Genomic DNA, 22,942 nt, shown 5'->3' on the forward strand with positions numbered 1-22,942 from the left:
GTGTATCTGTCTTCTACAACGGCACTATTACAATATAAATGTACATGTCTATTTATCTATTTAACTCTACTTTTAACGAAGCAGGCAGCTCATTAATGGTGAGTATGTCATCTTACTCGTTTTTCTGTCTGTTTGAAATCTGGTAGTCCCTCAAAAAATGATGAATGAATAAGCAATACAACAATGAGCAAAAGGAACACTTGTCTTTGGTGACATACTTTCTCTGTACACAGAAGAGGTTAGAAACAGAAGACTTGGACAAAGTAGATTTCAGTATGATGTCATTCATCTCTTCTGATTTCTCTGTCACATTCACTGGCATACAGAGTTCTTGACCACTTGAGTTATGACCAAAACTATTCCTACTTCTGAATGCCCAAGTGTGATCACTACCATTTTACTTTTCTTAAAATTCTGAGAAAAGTCCTGAGGCAAATAAGAATCATACACAGGCAAGAAAAGTCAGAGTTCCCATACACATTGGGAAAATGTGAGCTCACATTTAATGAACTAGCATTATCCTCATAAGAGGTCTACACGAAGGTTCACGGGAGGAACAGGTGCAAGGAAGGCTGAGCTGAAGAACACATTCAAATACGAGGCAGTGCGGCTTAAACTTAATGTAGAGACTGGTGGTTAGCAGATAGAATTAGCCCCATTTTGTGTGATTATTCTCAATTCTGAGTCTCAATTAACATTTTGCTCACCAGAGAACAGACTATAATATAGTTGGAACACATAGTAAATTCTCTAAAAGCACATTGCTTATTTAATGGATTTGGTTAGTATGTAGCTTAAATTTCAACTTCATGTTGGTGGTAGTACAGAGTATTTTCTTTTAAATAATTTTAAAATTCTAATATTTGTCCTCAAAGTTTTACAGTAGCAAAGATTCCTTTCAAGCAGTTCTTTATAGCTATTTTATTTCTTCATTTTAAAAGCAGAATACTCTGACGTATTAGCTCAAACACCCCAGATGCCAGTTCCACATGGTGCTACCAATAAGTTGGTATGCAAATGTTGTGCTAGGTTTTGTTTTTTTTGGTGTGTGTGTGTGTTTAGCTTTTAATGTCTGGATACTTGAGGTAATAAGATGTAACTTCTGGGCTGGATGCGGTGGCTCACGTCTGTAATTTCAGCAATTTGGGAGGCCGAGGCAGGCCGATCACTTTAGGTCAGGAGTTCAAGACCAGCCTCGCCAACATGGTGAAACCCTGTCTCTACTAAAAATGCAAAAATTAGCCAGGCATGGTGGCGGGCACCTAGCTACTTGGGAGGCTGAGGCAGGAGAATCGCTTGAACTCGGCAGGAGGAGGTTGCAGTGAGCCAAGATCATGCCAGTACACTCCAGCCAGGGAGATGGAGCGAGATGCCATCAAAAAAAAAAAAAAAGGTGATTTCTCCTAAAACATTGAAAAAAATAAGTAGTTTTCTTTACACCAATAATGTTTTTACATCAAAGTATCACCAAAGTATTACCATAAATTTCATTACATGAAATATAAAGTAGAAAGGTGATACTCTTGACATGAAAATAATGTTAAAAATAACTAGAAGAGGAACAACAATAAAATCCTGGTTTTCTTTGTATATTGAGTTATGGACACATATCAACCACTTTATCACAAAACACAATAAAATCATTTATTATTATTATTATTATTATTATTTTAGATGGAGTCTCAGTCTGTTGCCCAGGCTGGAGTGCAATAGCGTGATCTTGGCTCACTGCAACGTCTGCCTCCTGGGTTCAAGTGACTCTCCTTGTCTCAGCCTCCCAAGTAACTGGGACTACAGGCGCCCGCCACCACACCTGGCTAATTTTTGTATTTTTAGTAGAGACGGAGTTTCACCATGTTGGTCAGGCTGGTCTCAAACTCCTGACATCAGATGATCCACCCGCCTTGGCCTCCCAAAGTGCTGGGATTATAGACGGGAGCCATAGTGCCAAGCCATCTGGATTATTTAAGACCACACATGAGTGAAAAGACTAGTGAGACATTAGAAAATATGGCTAGGAAAAAAAGGTATCAACTTGTTAAGAAAAGAAACTCAGAGCTGGCCAAATATCCTGAATGACGTTATAACACATTTTTTTTTTCCAAGAAATGAGATAGCTCCTCAGCTGTTCCCGTCTCCACTATCAGTACTGTTTGTAATTTTTTTTTTTTTTTTTTTTTTTTGCTTGAAGGTACTTCATCTACAGTCTACATTATAAAAGGAACAGTAAAGGGTGTCTTGTACAGAAAGATAATTCCTGTTCCATCCCAGCATGCTTCTTTTAAAGATAAACATGTTTACCATCAAGTTTAACTACCATTAAAACTGTATGTCAGTTCTAGAGCTATCTAAAAATTAAAAGGATTGATATTGTTTCTTCAATTTGAAAACTGTCAGCTCTTAAAACACCTAGTATCTCAGAACTTTTAAACTTTCTAATTAATAAAGTATTCATTTTTGTACACAGAGTTTTACTGGCTTAGATGTAAAGACTGTAGTCCATTAGACAAAAGGATTTTCTTAACACTAAACTGTATTTAATCGTGTATTAAATTACATTATATTTAATAATGATATGATAAAAATAATTAATGAGCTAAATCATCACAATAGAGTCTCCCAAAAAGCGTTCAATAAAAGCCTAAAAATTATTGAACAGCAGACATTTGGTTTAAGACTGCAAAATTAGACATTTCCAAAACTGTTTTCTGTACTTAGAAATCATAGTAATAACGTCAAGGAAAATCAGAGTAGAACCCTACATCTTTTGTGAAATTAAGAGAGATCTAAAACCTGGAATCACAACACATGAAGAAATAAAAGAAAATGGAGAAGGGGTAACTGACCTAGCAGAGTAAGAAAGCTTAACTCAAGTTAGTGGCCACTCTGGGGAATTTGCACAGAGAACTCTGGAAAGATGTAAAAATTCTCATCTACCAATATAAAATTATCCAATCCGCTATTTAAGTGCCTTACTCTTAACTAAATAATAATAAGTATCACAAGATATTTGAGGAAAGCTCCCTACATAAAGAGACTGAAAGCAAAATAAACCAAGAAAGGAAATCTTGGAGAAATTGTCAACATAACATAAACACTAAGTATTGTGAATAAACTAGAGAAGAAGATCTCTTGGAAATTTAAAATGTAATTGTTGGAATTTTTAAAAAAATAGAATACTTGGAAGATAAAATGGAGAAATCTCTAGAAAGCAACAAAGAAGAAAAAAAAAAAGAAAAAAAGCAAAAGAAATGACCAAGAACAGGATCAAGAATAGGAGACAACCAACTCATGAAACTCCCAAAAATATAGAACACAGGGAAAAAGAAAGAGGATTTTTTTTTTTTTAAACAACAATGTGTTTTCCAGGACTCAAGGCATGAGTTTTCAGATTGAAAAGATACTAATCATAATGTGATGGGAAAATAAATTTCTGGACCTCAAAATCACTACACCAAAGGGAAATGTCAAGCAGGGAACTATGTCAGGCAAACCCACCTCCAATTTATTCCTAAATAAGATAGCTACAAAGATTAAAAACAAACAAACAACAACAATGAAAAATAACCACATACCTCCCTCACAATTTGTCCACAAGAAAATTCCTTGTGGACCTCAAGATCTTTACCCTAAAACAATTCTGTTGGATTTCACCCTGGCAATGTAAACTGGTAGCCTGTCTTCACAGATGCAGGACAAAGGACAGAACTCAAAGTCATCCCTCTGCTCACCTGAGACAAATGTATATCTGATTGTTTTCTCTACCCTATTGCTTATGTAGAAATGTAGATTCACTGAGCCTGTCTAAGGCAAAAGTGAGTATTCCTCTAGCCTCCTCTCACATGTAAATTATGTATTTAGTGAAAGGCTGATCAATGATTCAAAAGAATGCAACCTTCTGTTTATTATCTACCTATGACCTGCAGGCCTCCACTTCAAGCTGTCTGCCTTTCCAGACTAAACCAATGTACATCTTACACATATTGATGGATGTTTCATGTCTCCCTAAAATGTATAAAACCAAGCTATGTCTCCCAAACCTTGGACACATGTTGTCAGGATATCCTGAGGCTGTGTCAGGGGTGCATCCTTAACTTTGGCAAGATAAACATTCTAAATTGGTGGAGACCTGTCTCAGATACTTTTGGTTCACAGTAACTACAACTTAAAATAACTTTAAAGCAAAATTAGAACAAGGAAACAAAAAAGTACAACAGCAAGTCACTGACTGTGATTTACCACCTGACCATTTTCTAAACATCTCTCAAGTCTACTCTGTTTCTCTCCAGCCCCACGATCCCTACCCCTGCAAAGGCCATAGGATTCTCGTCCTAGAACTCTAGGATCACTTTCTAATGAGGCTTTAGGCTCCCAGCTGGCCTTCTGGAATGCACTTTCCACCTAATGGTCTGAATAATCTGCTACAAATGCGAGTTCTTCCTTTTTTTCCCTTGCCTTAGGATAATGTGCTAATTTCTTAATGAGACTCTGGGAGTGCCCCTACTTAGACCTTCTTAGTTTTATTTTGCACCACTGTCTATACTCGCTGTTCTCTTCTCCCTAGTTCCATCCTCATCTTGATTCTTCAGAAAGATTTACTTTCCTTTAGATCCTACATTGAACAATTTTACCCCATCTGTCTCCTACTCCCTCATACATGACCCTCCCTTGAGTAGAATATACTCTTGACTCTTCCTCTGCAAGAGTCCTATTCCAATTATCTCAGCATTAACATAATTTTCTCTTGAAAACTTCCTCCTGCCCTAGTCTTGTTTAGGTGGACACTTTGTTGGCCACTGAGCTCATCCCACAGGGTTTCATTGTCTTTCATCCATTTATGTTTCCCATTAGACTCCCTGCCCTGGAAGGAATCCTGTTTATTAACTGCTAGCATCTTCAATGCATAGCACAATGCAAAACACTTAATAGGCACTTGAGAAGATTAGCTGAATTGAGAAACGAATCGATGAATGAAAGCTCACACAGTTCAAATAGTGGAATCAAAGCCATAAAGTTGTCATCTGGTGGTGGTGGAATACGGTAATGAATCTGAAAGCATTTTCACTGTGCTCCTTCATTTTTCTATGAAAATATCAACCCGAATACTCCTAAGGGGGTTGTTACCCTGTGGATTCTCACAATATGCTCCAACAGTTAACTACTCTAAGAATTCTCAGTTCTCACTTTAAATTCGACTTGAACAAAATTCAAAATATGACCTTTTCTTTCATATTGGCTACTTTCTGAATGCCCTTTCTTTGTATCAAAATTTAAAAAGTGAAAGAATTAAAGAATTCTACTACTCTTCATTTGTATACAGTAATACATTCTTTATGTTTTCTTATAAATATAAATTTCCTATAAAAATATAAAGATGTACTCAGCTTCACCCTTATCCCTCTGAGCTGGACTCTCTGCACTAAATATTACCTTCTAATACTCATCCCATACCCATGTGATGGATGCAGCTAAACTCACTTTGTTAACACACTGCTTTTCACTGGATATTTAAACAATAATATTTTCTTGTTGCATGTGTAGCTTTCTCTTACTGACTTGGAAAGTCTTTTATAATCTACCTTCAGTGCTTTCTCTTGGATACTTACTTTGTCATAAAATGTAAAATACATAAAAACTACAGGCAATTTCATATTGGCACTGAGCAAATGCAATTTCCAAGGTACCTTTTTGGGTTTTCCTTTTCTTTTTAGATTTTCTTTGGAATAAGTGTTTTCTATATGAGAAATTGAAACGTAATCCTTTTAGGTCTTTCACCCTTACCAAGAGTAAGCCACGAACATTTTTGCAGTTCTTTTCTATGCTCGCTTGCCTCTCTATTTTTACTGAGCAGGGTTTTTTAAGTGTTTAGCATCTCTCTTTGCTTAAAATTATTTTTGTTTTTGGCTTCTTTCTTCCAAAGTAGTAAAAATGAGCATATCTCTTTCCAATAAAAATGATAAATGAATTGAAGCCCAAAATATCTTAAGATAAGTCTTAGGACTTAAAGCTGTAGTTTTCTGTTTTTAAGAATCCACTTCTTCTGCTTATTGCTGACTTACTTGCAACCGGCTGTCTAATTTTACATATACTCTGGTCAAAGAATAACACCTAAATCTTCAATTAAGTCATCATTGCAATGATCACAATAAGCAATACATGGGAACTACTGAAAACCAAACACATATTTTTAGAAATGTAAATGAAAGATCTTTTCTAGGAAATGAGAAAAACTATTGATTGCTATTTAGTAGATATACAACTTGCCTAACATTATTGTGGAAACATTAGTAACCAAGACTGTAATTCTGATTTTGCAAGAACTCAAATAATACTTAGTTTTACACTTACTCTTTCATCATCTGTGACAAAACTTAGCAAAATGAAAGATTATCTAGAAGCAGAATCAAGATTGTAAAAAACTATTTTCAAGAGTTAGACAACCCATGCATAAAATCATTTACTGAGACACGCATATGTGTCTAACAATACATTTTCATACATCTTTAATAAACTATCATTAAAGCACATCTGTACTGGGGTGCCAATCACCGATTTTTAATAAAACCATTCTATGATCCCATTGAGAGAGGTATTGACTTTTATCCATTTTGTCTATAACAACTTTATATATGGGAGGTTTAAACAAATTAGAGGTTTAAAGACATGTAAAATTCCTGGGAATAATCTTTAGATGCAAGTTTTAAAACCAATCTATCCCCAAATTCTGATTCTAAAACACAATGTTCAATCTTAATTTGGAAGGAGTAAGAAATGTGCAGAACAGATTACATTTCTAGTTTGATTTAGACCTTTAATTCTTAACTTAATATTAAGAGCATATACTAGACTATTATAAGAAATAGTAGCATGTAACATATGAATGTTTATAATATGTAAACAATAACTTATTTAAAATAATTAAATTATAATATCCACACCACAAAGACATCTGGGAATTATCTAGAAAAACTGAGATAAAACAATGAGATAAAATTGAGATAAAATAAAGCATTAAAACATAAGATATAGAATTTTCTGAAAAATAAAACGTCAGCAAATTTGCAAGGTACTTAAAGAAAAGAAACAAAACCAACTAACAAACAAGTTGAGTAGAGCATTAAAATGTTAAATTTTTGGAATAAAAATGCTTAGAAAGCAAGCATTCAAAATCCAATAGCATCAGTGAAGATTCTCATGCTTTTCTATCACTGCTTTCCATAAGAGGCATGCAAGTATGATAATAAGATACGACTGAGCATAAGAACTCTGTCAGAAAAAAGCAAAGGAAGCAAATAATCTTTTTTTCTATTAATTTTGTTTCATTTTTATTAAAAAAGTTCTAAGGAATTATTTACAAATGAAAGTTTTCTGAAAAATTATGTGAATGTCATTCAAAAAAATATGTCAATATCATTCAAAACATAACAAAGCTTTCTGAAAATTTTCACCTGTTATCAATTGTACAATTTCTGCTTTAAATAAAATGGTAAGCTAGAATTTGTATTCATATCTTTTTGCACGCAATGTATCACTGCCTTAACATGGCTCTGTAAGTTACTGAGTTATTAAATGCTTGCAAATTGCAAAAACCTGTAATTCATTCTATGGTGAGCCATGTTATGAGTACCGCTTTTTTCAAACCTTAAAAATATATTAGGAGAGAGACAGCATTCATAAAGTATGACTTTCAGAAGGGAATTTAGATTTCTACACATTAAATTAAAAAGCCTATATACTTTATACTTTGAGCAGAAGGAGAGGAATAATGGAAACTTTCATGTATTGTGACAGGACTAGAAACTGGGGCTGCCTCTTGATACTGCAACTTGGAAATACTCACCAACATTTTGAACATTCACACCCTTTGCCACAATGATTCTACTTTTACTATTTTTCCCACAAATGTTCTTGCACATGTAGGCAGGACTATGCATAAGAATGTTCATGGTGACATTGATCATACAGCAAAAATATAGGGCCAAACTAAAGGTTCATTAACAGAGAATGGTTTAAGTAAAATCCATAAAACAACAATAAAGATTCAATCGACATGGTCCACCTATGGCATAAAGCAAGCACAATGCATACAGTATAATTGTTGCCCTTTGTATGTCAATTTTTAAGTAAGTGAATTTATTTTTCCAAGACTCATCTTACATACATGTTTCTACATAGACTTATGATTGTCCGGAAAATTTTGGTTAAGCAGCAGAGTTCAGGGAATTCAGTTTGCTAAGTCACTGTCCTAATATTTTAAAAAGGTGCTCAAAGATGGAGACAGGTGTCTCTCAGCATTGTTTGATTGAAAGATGTGAGGGAGAATGTGCCAAGAGATAGGGCTGGGCCAACTGGTCTTCTGGCCATCATAAACATCCCATCAAAACCATCAGGGTTGGGATGGAGGGCGTTAGTGATAAAATCATGAGTCACAAAAGAATGTTGAACTGGTGAATGTGGGGCAGAAGAATGCTGTGATTAGATGTATATTAATATATTGGAAGATCACTCAGCTAGGAGCATAAAGGATGTATTCAGGGAAAGACCAAAAGTGGGAAGGTTAATAAAATGACAATTGCAATATTTGATGGAGATATGACAAGAGCCTGAATTCAAGCACTGACAGCCAGGAACACCACTGAATAAACAGGATGGAACAGATAAAGACTCAATATAAGGAGTATATTTGTTAAAAATTGGTGATTAATTAGATATGAGAAGACAGTGCGTATGCTCTTTTCTGCCTTGTTCTTAGAGGTTCATAAATACAAAAAGAAACACATATAAATATTTAAGATAATCATTAATTCATTAAATATGCATAACTATATAAGGTAGGTTCCAATATTATCAGCTTATACAGATGAATAAATAGGAATATTGTAAGGTTTAAATTACTTGTCCAAGTTCATGCAGTCAGTAAATGGTGAGCTCAGAGGCAGTTGAACACCACTGCCTGTACATTTAGCCACTACATTCTACCTCCCCTCAGACTGCCCTCATCACTTTCAGACTTTCTATGATGCTTGGATTCCAACTTAGGTGAATGGGTGAAAAGAGCCATCACTAATCCAATGAGGAGAAGCTGGAGTTAATGGAATGACCACAAGGTCAATTTAAAGGGCTGAAATTTGAAGTATTTGAGACACACCAAAGTTGAGGTATTTAGCAGGAGCTTAAAGAACAGAACAAGGCACCAGATATAAACTTCATTCCTCTTGGTAAAACCATGGTATACTGAGGTATAGACATGGAAGGGATGTTCTAGGAAAGGTAACCTCCAGTCTTTTGACTTGCTAATTATATGCTATATATACACTTCTCTAGGGGGTCTTTTAAATATGTTCATATAAAATAAACAGACATTGACTGGTGGTAAGAAAATATGGCCATTTTAATCCTTTAAAATAAATCTGAAAACTATACAATTCAGGAGAAAAACACCCCATCAAAATCCTTTCCTTTGGAATTATTTCCTTAGTTTCTCCCACCCCAACACACAAAAAACCAAAACCAACCAACCAAACAAAAAAAACATAACCAACAAAATAATCTTCTTTTGACCCATTCCACTGTTAATCAGGAAAACCCTCAACTTCAAATGGACTTCTTCCAAATCTTTGACTCATTTTTTTACTTCCTTGCATCAACTCCTTAGTTTCAGAGAATGAGGTCAAGGGACCTAAATAATCTTAAATAGTTAATCACGATGAACCTAGAATGGGTAATAAAAAGCACATCTTGAGATAATCAGGAGTGATTCCTATAATCCCTCCATCATTACTGTTGAAAGAACAGGGCTCCTTTGAGTAGAGAATGTCGGTTTATGGACATTCACCAAGTACGCTATCCCAGGCCCTGTGAAAACAATCTACGACAGGACAAACTCACTCATTGCATTGTTATCGATTGCAGGATTTCCTCAGATAACAAAAGCATAAGATGACCTTAATAACCTTATGATCTCCCATGCTCCTTTTGGCTGTGAATATCTCTGAATTTATCTTAATAAGATTTTCTCAACAAACAGGAGATATTATATCTTTTAAAAATTATTTTTATTTTTCAAGCTCACAGCTCAGAAAATATCTTTCACGCATATTGATCAGAAAGGGGCAGTATTCATCTCATCACTGGTGATATCATTAAGAATGGTATTTCCTATCAACATTTATAAAAAAGAATTTATGTGAATAGAAATAAGCTAAGGAAGTCCAAAATGTGGAGAAATTGAAAATATTATTGCACACTGAATTTTAAGATATGTAGAAAAAGTTAAAGTGGGCGAAGCAAATCTAGAAGACCTTTATCAAAAAAGGATAGAAAATGTTTTTATTTTTGTGGGTAAAGTAGTCATTTTACTTTTTCCCATCAATATTCACCATCCTAATGAGGGGCCTTTAAATTTGAAAAGTGGAGTTTCCAAGATAAATTAATGAGTTGAAGAGAACAGCCTGGCTAAAGGAACAGAACAGAAGCAATTTTATTTTTCTGAATATTGAGAAAAAATATGAGAACATTGCAAGAGATTGATATTGAGTATTAATCATTTCCTTGTAGTTTATGCAATTTTCCCTGCTAGAAGAACATCCTGATCTCCACTGGAAACATTAAATTTGCTTTGTGAGTTGAAGGAAAAGCTAAGCTTAGCAAGTTTGTTCTAGGTATTTAAAACAGATTTCAGGAATAATTAGTGAGATGGCTTTCTGAGGATTGAGATGTTTTGCCATTTTTATTTCTATAAAAAAGCAGCCATTTTCAGATCTCTACATGGTTAACAAGTTGCACTCAACTTGAACTGAACTTTGGTTTCCACTAATTGCCATGGGTTGTTCCTGGCCCCATGTCTAGAACTACACAGATTCTGCCTGTAATGTCCTTTGTAACGCATCCTCTCAAGTGTCTAAAAAGCTCCGGGTCCTCCTAAATGGCATCTTATCAAAAATAATCATTTCAAATGTGGTATCATTTTGAGACGCTGGACCTGTTAATGCTTTTTCCATCACAGTTCTATCCATATCCATGTTTAAAATAAGAATTCCCAAACTAAAAAAAGGTATATATTTCATTTCTGTTGCATTACAGCAACTAAGGCAGAGTGAGATTATTCCTCTCTTCTCTATTAATGGAGCCTTACCCCCTAGTTTCTTTGTTTTTTATAGCCATACCACCTACCCTAATAGCTTATCATGGATATAGAGTGTTTGCTAAACTAGGACTCCTTGTCTTGTATTTGTGAAGATTTTACTTAAACCTGGGTGAGATCTCTGTATTTTTCCAGGGATAACAGTTATTTCATGTGAATCCAACCTTCTTTTGTATATGCTCTGCAATTCCTTATCCCTTCAAGTTGGTATTTTTCCTTTTCAACATTTTCTAGGATAAACTTTAAACAGCTCTATGCTCACCTACATGTAACATGGGTAAATCTACATATATATCTATCTCTTATCCAAAAGACTGGATAATATACCTTGTCCGATGCCTCATTACAAACCATAAAGAAGTCTTAGAACATAAATAATCCATGGCATCAGACCGCAAACACTAATTTTGGATTCTTGTGATGATTTATTATTAAGTAAACACAAAGCAATCATCTAGTGCTAGAAATTAACTACGGGTCATCATTATGCTATCTGTTCTCTAACTCCTTTTGTTCTCCTTTTTGAATTAAAAAAAAAATACCCCATTTGTGATTTTTCTGGCACCTCCACCCTAATCCCTGGTTTGTGAATGAACACCAAGCATGACTGAAGACCAGACTAAGAAGAGATTTCTTCCAGCAGCCTCCTGGATGTGCTCCTCTGGTCCTAGGAACATCAGATTTTGATGGGCTCAGTATACACTTTCTCTCCTCACACAATTTATGCTTCAAATTTCATAACCATTCTTTGTCCACTCTTTCAAGTCCACAATTCTCCCGTAAGGAAGGAGACAGGCAAAGTGGAGGCTGAGTTGCTTTACCATTCACAAATTATCTCTTTTCAAAATGATCCCCAATACGATGTCATTTCTGCTCCAACAGTAACATTTGCTCCACCAGATTCCATAGAGTCAAGGGTATTCCTGTCCCCTTGGAAGTCTGCACATCTTTGAATGCCACAGGCCACACTTGGATATACCAAGAGCTGTTATTTTTTGAGATCCACCACAGACTTCACTTTCTCTCTTGAACTAATATAAAGCTTAGCTGTTTGTTTGCAGAACGCTTATCTTTTCATGAATGAAGTTTTCTGATTTTATTAATAGACCATTGGAGTATCGACAAGCAAGGACCTGTTAAGAGACCACTACTGGACTGTGACCTTCCAGATTTTCGGCAGCAGGATTCGAGTCTCTATCTCCACAAAATAGCAAATGCTTCTGTGCTATAGAACTTCTGATTAGTGTGAACATAGTTCCATTAAGGAATATCGTATCCATAATTCCTCAGCGTCTGTTGAATAGCTGTAACAGCTCCACTCAGATTTTAAGACACTTCGCCAACCTTTCTTCATTTTAGGCTTGCATCTTCAAATCACTATTTTAAAAGTATTGAGAAAATTCAACTGCACTGCTCAGTTTCAGTCTTATATGACTGTTGTTTATTTTTGGAGATTCAGGGATGATTATTTGATCTGCCTCTGAGTTTATTTCTGATGTTGCCACCTCCAATTATTTTCTCTTTTTCTCATATAGCTCTTTTTAAAACACAAATCTGATCAACTTCCTGTGCTTAAAGTCTTCCAGTGACTCCTAATTACTCACTTACCCCCAATCAGATTGTGAGAGATGAAATGAAAGCTTGCCTGTTTTCACAGCCCAGAACAGACTCTAGTACCTGTACTACAGTCGACCTGCAATAAACATTTCTCAAACAGAAGGAATGTGCAACAACTAAATTATGAAAACATTCCATTGTGCTTGTCCCTGGTCTTATGTTTATCCTTCCTTTTTTGCCTAATTTTTTGTTTTAAATTGTAACTTATCCAAGAGACTGTTTAAATATACCTGCCTTTATTTTCTCTAGGAATCTGGGACTTTGGGAGGCTGAGGCAGGAGGATTGCTTGACCCCAGGTGTTGACCAGCCTGGGCAACATAGCAAGACCCTATCTCTATGAATAATTGAAAAATTAGCTGGCTTGGTGACGTGTGCCTGTAGTCTCAGCTATTTAGGAGGCTGAGGCAGGAAGATCCCTTGAGTCCAAGAATTCGAGGTTACAGTGGGCTATGATTGTGCCACTGCACTCCAGCCTAGGCGACAGGCAAACAAAAACAAAAAAATATTTTCTCTAGAAATTTTTTCACCAGTAGGAAATACAAAAGTGGCTTTAGAGTGTTTTCATTTGTACTATTGTCCCAGCACTTTGACAGTATTTTTCAGTCCTTCCTATTATTTTTCTGAATCATGGTATCTCATACTTCTAATCAAAGACATGTTTCAAAAGGTCTATCATTTTAAAATATTTTGCTTTTTACCCATGAAAATCCTTTAAGAACTTATTGTAATGTTTCTTTCCTCTGGATTGAATATGCTTACCTAAACTCACCAGAGACAACCTCAATTTGCATTTCTGAGGTCTCTTTTAAGATACTTGACCTTGTACTTAACTTTCTGGTTAGCAGATTAAAGTACTACATATCTGGGAGTAGAGGGAAGAAAATCTGTTTAAAACAGTATCTAGGGCACTTGTGCACATTCACAGGCAAAATTCTAGAAGAAAATCCCTAAATTCCAAGAAAATATCCACCTGCTAGATAATATCATTGCATAGAGGAGTTACTGTGGGTTAATCAAAACATTTTATTTCTTCACCATGCATCGACTCACAGAATGTTGTGCATCAGTTGTGTTTGTGTGCATAAACATGTAATCTCATGAAACAGTGGCCAAACTTTCCTGAAATATTTCTAACTTTTCAATAGTTTTTATTACTTCTACAGAAATTATAATTCATTACAAAAGAGCTGAAGTTAAATTGATTGATATGTGACAGTTATGTCAAAGTATCTACTGTCCAATAACTCAAGGTATATTATTCAATGCCATGTAGATCATTTCTATACTACGATATTAACAAAACCTGGATGAGTCAATTTGTTCACTTTAGCCATCTGAAATGATTTATGTCTACTGCCACAAATTTGATTTGCTGAAGAAATTGAATCAATTGTAAAGATGACTATTTCAATCCACTCCCTCCTGCCAAAGGCAGTCTCTTCAATCAAGAGCTATCTTGAAATCATCAGTGGCTTCTCTAAAAATATGGAAGTACTCAGTTAACATATGATTTATTTTTCATGTTCTAAATATTATTAGGACACAACCATTGACTGTATTTTTGAGAAGCATAGTGTGCATATAAGACAAAATGGCATAATCCAGTATCATATGCATAAAAAATACAAAGAAAATAATACAAATAATATAAAATTGTATAATGGCCTGAAATCAGAATGCATGATGATGAGCTAATTTTTCCAAGTATTTATTTTTTTCTAAGTTCTTTCACATCTATTTTAAAAGTAAAACTCAAGGCAATCTTATCAGACATTTTATAACCCCTTTCTGACTAAAGGCATATAATTCATGGAATATGATGGTTTGCCCAAAATTAGTATGTTTCAGAGCTGAGGAAAAGCAAATGGAAGACTTGATTTTTTTCCTTGACTTCCAACATTTTATTATACAGTCACTTATCTTTTAAAGAATATAATCCGGCTGGGCACAGTGGCTCATGCCTGTAATCCCAGCACGTTGGGAGGCTGAGGCAGGTAGATCACCTAAGATCAGGAGTTCAAGACCAGCCTGGCCAACATGGAAAAACCTTATCTCTACTAAAAATGTAAAAATGAGCTCGGCATGGTGGCACGTGCCTGTAATCCCAGCTACTGGGGGCGCCGAGGTAGGAGGATTGCTTGAGCCTGGTAGGCGGAAATTGTAGTGAAGCAAGAGTGTGCCCCTGCACTCCAGCCTGGGCAATGAAAGAGAAACCCTGTCTACACACACGCATATGTGTGTGTATATATATATATGTATATGTATATGTATATGTATACGTGTCTCTGTGTGTGTAATCCTATTTTTTCATTAAATCGTTTCACTAGCCTTGAGTCATCCAAAAAGGAAAATATACAAATTTTCAAACAATTGTTTTAAAAAATCTGTGGTAGTGGAAACAATTTTGAAGTAAGAAATGCTAGGAGGCAGGAATCAAGAGGCTGGGATTTGAGTCCCACCTACATGATATAAAATCTGGAAAAATTAGCATCAGTCACATCTTAGTGCACTTGAAGCAAAGTTTAATGGAGATGAGACCTGCTTACACTTTCTTCCATTCTCCTTCTGATAAATGAGAATGTTGAAGCATAGCTGGTCTGAACAGAGCTTCTCGGGCCTTCCTGGTGCATGAAAATCTGGCCAATCTGGCCAATCACAGGTGTTAGAGCAATGTCATGTAAATTACCAACTTTATTAACGATTAACCTTTCCTACATGCAAGACATTGTAACAAGTGGTTATATGCATCATTTTAATTAATTCTTGGAATAATTCTCATTTCCCCCATTTTATAGCAATGAAAACTGAGACGAGGTTAAGGAACTGGCCTATTCATAGCCAGTAGATTGGTCCAGATTCGGACTCAGGGTCGTTATGGAAGATAACACTGAGAGGACTGAGTAACCTAATGGGTGTTGTATTAATTTTCCAATTAAAATGAGTGTTGAAGGTTTGTGAATTGTCTACAGAATACTTTAAGTGGGCTTTAGACCCTGCAGGGACAGAATATAAGAAACCAGCAAGCGAAGAATGCGGCTCTTCAGCATGGTGCCCAGGGATAGTGTCTCCACGGGGCCCTGAAGGTGATCTCAATTAGAGGATTCCTTCACTTGATCCAGCCAGGGTAGCCAGATCCTGTCACAAGAACACCTACCCCTCAAATCACATATTGAAGGTTTTTTTTTTTTTTTATCATCAACAAAGGTCAGAACAGAGAACTGGGACTTTCACTAAATTTTTAGATGTTATGACTTTCTTTATGTCCAGTTGCTAATTTTAAAAAGTTGTAGTTCTTCCTGTCTGCGACTTTGCTATCAGGCAAGGAGAATTATAGCTTTTACCTATCTCTAAACACTAGCAGCCACCAAGACCTACAGAAAGGGGAGCCTGGCACCTGGCTTAGTCCATTGCTATAGCTAGCCTGGCCTCTTGTCCTCACTCAGATGGGGCTTGGCCTGCTGAATTGCAAGAGGGAAGGTGTTGGGTGCTGCAGTCTTCCACCTTGAAGCTCTGTTGAACTACATTCATTTCAAGAGAGATCATTTTATAAAACCAATTCAGTATGAATGAGGTCCCTGTGGCTGAACCATTCTATAATGGGTAATATCCTAATAGACTGTCATTCACATTATTTTAATACATTCTTTTCTATTATCAGGCTTTTGGTATAATTACCACTTAATCAAATGTCACTGAGTGTCCTAGATATGGTAATTTATCTGACTTGTGAATAATTTCAGGTTGATGAAACATGATAGCAATACTTTTAAAACTTTTTACTGACTTGAGCTACTGGACCTCAAGTACATCTTACTGAGTGATCATTTCCGTTTTTCTTCTTTTTACCTATTTGTGGTCGCAATACCAGCATTCAAATGGCTAATGGTTTGCTCTTCTGTACTTGGTAATTAGCCTGAACAGCCATCAGATATCAAAAGTATCCTGGTGACTGTTTATGGGTGACTCTGTAAGCCTCTGTCCTTGCCATCCCTCTTTATAGAGTGGCACTCCAGCCGCCGAAATCCTAGTCATCCTTCAGATCTCAGTTTAAAAGTGCTTTCCTTTTTCCTTTTTTTTTTTTTTTTTTAAAGACAGGATCTCACTGTGCCACCCAGGCTGGAGTTCAGTGGCACGATCACGACTCACCACAGCCTCAACCTCCAAGGCTCAGGTGATCCTCCCACCTCTGCCTGCCGAGTAGCTGGGGCTACAAGCATGTGCCACCATGCCAGACTAATTTTCATAAAGATGGGTCTCACTACATTGCCCAGTGCCCAGGCTGATCTTGAGCTCCTGAGCTCAAGGGATCTGCCCACCTCAACCTCTCAAAGTGCTGGGATTACAGCTGTGAGCCACAGTGCCTGTCCGCTTTTCCTAAACACCCTTTGATTTCTTCCAACTTTTCATCTCCTGCAAAACACACACACACACACACACACACACTTTTGTTTGACTGTCACTATTATATTCTGTAATTTCCCTTTCCAGATTCATCACACTCATATTCTCTGTGCGTAGTGTATTGTAGGTGCTTACAACAAACTTTTCTAGTAGTTTGTTCAAAATATTTTTAAAAATAATTTCTAATTTATCACAAGTTAAACTCCAAAGTGCAACTGGTATGAGAAGTTCTCCCAAAAAGCATTTTCCTTCTGTTACATAAAGACACTTTAAGAAATGGCCTTGACAAACCTTTGGTTTCTCTGCTCTCCTCTCTCTCTTCTATTGAGATACAGTGTTTTGAAGAAACAGAATGCATTTCTAAATGAATAGTACAATGCCTCGATCAATCCTTTTATCCATGTCCTGGCAAAACAATTTTCTAATCTCAGTTTTTAAAGTAAGAAATAGAGGAATAATCTTGCAATCCATAGTCTAAGCCTCTAGGTTTACAGCAGGAAATTAGGGTGACAGCACTTACGGTTTCCAGGCTCAACCATAGAGTGGTGGCCAACACTATCAAAAATTTACCCCTTTTGCAGAATCTTGAACCATCACATCTCCAATGCAAACGAAAAGGGGTTTCAGGAAAGAGACTAACCCAATAGGTCTACCAAAAATGTTGTAGCTAGGCTTTAAATTAGAGGTACAGTGTTTCACCAGTGTGGCACTGCAACATCTTAGATAACATCATGAGGAAGAGCATCCCAACCAGTTGAGTTATCAAAATGAGGTACAGTGTTTCCCCAGTGTGACACTGTAACATCTTAGATAATATCATGAGGAAGAGCATCTTAATGAGTTATCAAAATGAGGTACAGTGTTTCCCCAGTGTGACACTGTAACATCTTAGATAATGTCATGAGGAAGAGCATCTCAATGGGTTATCAAAATCAAGACATGTGCAACATTCCAGAACAAACGTGTACCAGAAATATAAAATAAGTATAATTCCTTAACACATGGCTTTAAACATAAAATTTGTTAGGAACTGAAAATACGTCTTCTGGAATTTAGAAGAGCACAGTTTAAGAACGAAGGCTTAATGAGCAGTAGAGTTTGATTTAATAAAAAAGATTAAAATCTCAATGTAAGAATTTTCTAGAAATTCATATAGCAATTTAATAACAAATGGTGTGAAAGGAGCACTCTACCTAAGTCATGGCAATCTGATCTCAACTATCCAGGGACCACCAGGTTCTGACACAGATAAGGGTTTTCCAACAAGCCTCATTTTCACCGTCCAGCAGCTTCGCTCCTGGGAATACCTGGCTTGACTCTTTAATTTACTTTTCGAGAGAAAGAAATTGTCCTTACAGATTTTATTGCCTAACTTTACCTTTTAAAACTTTAGACGGTTTCTGTCCTCCCTGCTTCATTTCAGATCATAGGATTTGGGGAAGTAAGGTTTGGGAATGAAACATTTGATTTTTGCTTCAGAGTCTCCTTTGGTTCTGGAGAACTCAGGAGGGATTACTCAGGGAAAATCACTTAGATCTCCCTGCCCAGAATGGACCCTAGGCTCAGGCCTCCTAGAGAAGACTGCATTGAAGAGCCACACAAGGCACTTCAAGGCTGTAGCCTTTGTTAAAACCACAGTCTGACTGGAAGGCTTGTGGTATAAATTGAGGCTGGTTGCTGCCCCCAGAAATGAGAGGAGCCGATGTGTTTATTTTGGTTGTAATGATGAGGAATTTGAAACGTCATCTACTTGATGTCCAAAGAGAAAAGATGTTGAGAAATATATGAACACATTATATCCATGATATTTAATATTCAATATTCATAAATATCATAACTGAATATTTAAATTTCTATCTATATATCTGGTCTTATGAAATCGATGAAATTGTGGGGAGTCACACTCTGAATCAAACTAATTCTCATTTGGTTCTCAATTTGGGTAAAAAACACAACAAGGTAGCTATTAGTTTATATTTATAACCCAATATTAGTACACACAACATAAGGGACACTGGATATTTTGGGGTTTCACCCTCTTCCTAAAATGATGTTTCAAATACGGAATTATCACATAAGGTCTTTTTTCACAGACTCTAGTCCTGTGTGTTTTTGCAAGCTGTGGGGCTGTGTCACCATAGTTACAGAGGGATACTGGAATAAATGTGCTTCCAGGAATAATTGTTTCATATTTGTGTACAAACAGCTGAACTGCATATTTCCATTTCAAGTGCGATCAGTCCAAATTCAAACCCTGTCATGAGGAACACCGTAGAATGCTCAAACAAGAATAAAAATGAAGATTTATGCTAACAAAATTCTTTCGAATACATGAAAATGTTTCTATTGTCTTATCTTCTTGTGCCATAGTCTTTTTCTGTGTCTGCATTTATCTTTTCTCTATTTTTGAATGACTTTTTAAAATAATTGACTATAACCTGTTTCATGAATTACAGGAATGCAAGATGGCCCAGAACATTTACCAAATAGGTAATAATTGCAGTGAATATAGATTAGGATGGTAAAAGAGGATTAAAAACTACTAATAGTAACAGTTTTAAATATTTACTTTTTCTAAAATTGTTTATGGAAAGAGAGTAAATACATATTTGGAAACTTCAACTTTATAATATTGAATGAAAATGACTGTTTCAAAAAACATTTTTTAGCAGTTAAATTTCAAATTTAACATTTTTTTTTTCTGGTATTGTATCACTCTTAGTAATGCAATATTTTGAAGACTGTAGTACAATCGTTCAATTGCTTGTCAAGACTGAGAATCAATTTGTTAATAAATAATAGAAATGTTTTAAGAGATAAAGGCAATGTTCTCATAGCACTGTAATGTTTACCATGTTCTTATGATCCTATACTTTCCTCAGAGGACATGAACCATAGAGGAAACCCAGTCACACCACAGTGTTTCACAACTGGAGAAACAGAGGCCCACAAAAATTAAGTATTAGGTGGATGTAAAAGGAATTGTGGTTTTTGCCATAAAAGGGATGGCAAAAACCGCAATTACTTTTGCACCAATCTAATACATTGTAGACGTTTACATGGTTAACTAGTAGCTGAGCCAGTATTAGAATTTTGTTCTCCTGACAGTCATTCTAATCTGTTTTCTCTATTCTTTATCATGAAATAACAATAGGATTTAGATAATTGTTCATTAGAACATGAAGCAATTTTTACATAATAGATATAATTTTCTTTCAAATAAATTCGAGAAAAATGTTATGCATATTTGTAAAGACTCAGAAGGGATCAGACATTTAGAAAAGAGAATAAAAATGTTTATAAATGTTTTTGTAAGACACTATAATTTTATATACCCTAAAATATTAACTCTTAGATCCTGAAGAGCACATATTTCAAAGGACATCAAAATAGTCTATGAAAAACCAAGAGCAAAATTCACTCAACATCCTATGTATACTGTTTATTTTTGAAAATAGAATTATTCATAAAATATTTTCTTTAAAAATAATTGCCAGTAAATTTAAATTACATTTCAGTGAAAGAACAATTCCTGGATATGAACATTAAGGCTTAGTGTCTGATATTAGGTCTTTGCAAACAAACCCATTTTGTTTATAAAACAACTAGCTTTTGAATGCATAGATTATGTTAAAGTAGCAATAAAGACCCCACTTTCAAAAACATTCATTTATGAGTTCCATAACAACATTGGAATGACCCTTCTCTCCCCACTCAAATCACCCAGCTTGCAGAAGGGGGCAGAAACACATTCAGTGGTGTGCCACGCCATACAAATAGAGAATTTAAGCATAAAAGGGAATTACATCAACACTGCTTAGACAGTGAGAAAAAAAAATCTGCAAAGGAGCAGCAGGAGTAGAAAAATACAACTAGAGGGTGTCCTTTTTACTTAACTGTGATAGCTGACAGAGCTACAGCCGGAGCAAAGCCCTTTCCAGTGCTGGAGGCGGACCTGGGTCAGTGGAATACAGACCCAGTCTCTACTCACAGCCCTTTAGGAGCAGCTGTGGAGCCCACATATTTCTACAGAAACAACTGCTTAGATTGAATTCCAATTTGCTTTCCAAAATGATTTAAAAACAATATTAATGGGATTCTATTTCTGATAAACAATTTAAATAAAAAAGTAAATTTAAGAATGTACTGCCTCTTTCTCATGGTAGTTATGCTCTACAAAGTTACTGTGGACACCTAGTAGTGGATACAGAGCCATTGCTCCTAGTAAATTACATGGATAAGGTCCCACGAACCTTTGTTCACATCTACCTCAACCCATCAGCCACCAGTACATCCTTATTTTTTATTTTTTTATTTTTTGAGACAGTCTTGCTCTATGGCCCAGGCTGGAGTTTAATGGCATGATCTCGGCTCACTGCAACCTCCACCCCACGGGTTCAAGCGATATTCCTGCCTCAGTCTCCAGAGTAGCTGGGATTACAGGTGCGTGCCACCCACACCAGCTAATTTTTGTATTTTTAGTAGAGATGGGGTTTCACTATGTTGGCCAGGCTGGTCTCAAACTCTTGACCTCAAGTGATCTGCCTGCCTCAGCCTCCCAAAGTGCTGGGATTATAGGCATAAGCCACTGCACCTGGCCTACATCCTTGTTTTATGACTGTTTCTGATTAAAGACACCTGATTCAACATATAATGTTGATTCATGAACACTGAACTCACGGCCAACGAACTATAACCCATGCCTAAATGAAGCTTCTCTAACACACACTCTGTAAGCCACATCACAGAATTCTTCGGCTTAGGAACACCAGACAGTGGTTCAGCACTCCACTTGGGAGTCATTTAGACTATAAAATCACCAACAAAAAGCACAAGAAATTAGGAAAACATGGCACTCATAGGCTTCAAAAAGGATGGATGCTTACAATATGAGAGCTGGACCCAGCCAGCAGGGAGGGTATGGTTCTGTGCAACCTCAGATGGAGACAGACCTGTGGAGGGACTCACCTTTTTTCACTGCTCTGGGCATGTCCATGAATGACAGTGGAAGTTCCGTGAGTATTGATGTGGGGGGCAGGTACAAGTAAATTTTAGCAAGTCGGTGAATTCACAACTACAAAATCAGCGAATAATGAGAATTGGCTGGATCTGGTAAAAGACCAAATACTCATATACTTGAGCTATTTTAAGGAGGTTGATCCATAAAAAATGCATACTAATGTATAGTGTCTTCAATCCCAAAGCAAGTGAAAGTCAAAGTGAAAGCAATCAGCTGTTACTTTCTCCTTTTACCTGAGGGGATAGAGAATGTTTTCAATTTGTAGACGGGATCATTTCTGTTCATTGACATGGGTGGTATTTTCCTTGCTATTCACAAACTGACTGTGATTTGCAAGTTTCAGAATTTCTCACTGATGAATAATTCAGAGAAAAGGATGTATCTTTATTTTTGTATATTTTCCTTCCAGTTTCCCTTAAATAAAGGGAATGTATTATGTTCATTCATGCCACTGTTTCATTCATGAAGTTATGTTTAGAAGTAAAAAAAAAAAAGTCTCAGAAAATTTAGAAACACACATTTTAAAGGAAACTAAACATAAATTAACTATTCTTATTATATTTCAATTGCTGTGATGGCAGATCAAATTCAAGGAATTCAGACATTTTGACAAACCTTTATTAAGTATGGTAATAATAGTCTAAGATTTGCATAGAGGGATATCATTTTCACGTGGCGCGCTCTTCCTAAACGGAAACCCCAGAATAGGAGTATTATAAAAAATGCTTTATTGGTGAATCTGATCACCTGATTTGCTCTT

The 22,942-nt window shown here is 36.0% G+C and overlaps 1 protein-coding gene and 1 non-coding gene across 3 annotated transcripts in view; both read right to left on the reverse strand.

Annotated features, from left to right (window-relative positions):
- Positions 1–22,942, reverse strand: part of FAM155A (family with sequence similarity 155 member A) — a 704,134-nt gene that overhangs the window by 146,992 nt on the left and 534,200 nt on the right. The window lies entirely within an intron of this gene.
- LOC116270606 lies at positions 10,070–10,138 on the reverse strand. The gene has a single exon (XR_004178764.1). It is a non-coding gene; the product is annotated as a small nucleolar RNA SNORD31 (small nucleolar RNA).

This window comes from Papio anubis, chromosome 15, assembly GCF_008728515.1.
Source record: "Papio anubis isolate 15944 chromosome 15, Panubis1.0, whole genome shotgun sequence".
NCBI classification, from domain to species: domain Eukaryota; kingdom Metazoa; phylum Chordata; class Mammalia; order Primates; family Cercopithecidae; genus Papio; species Papio anubis.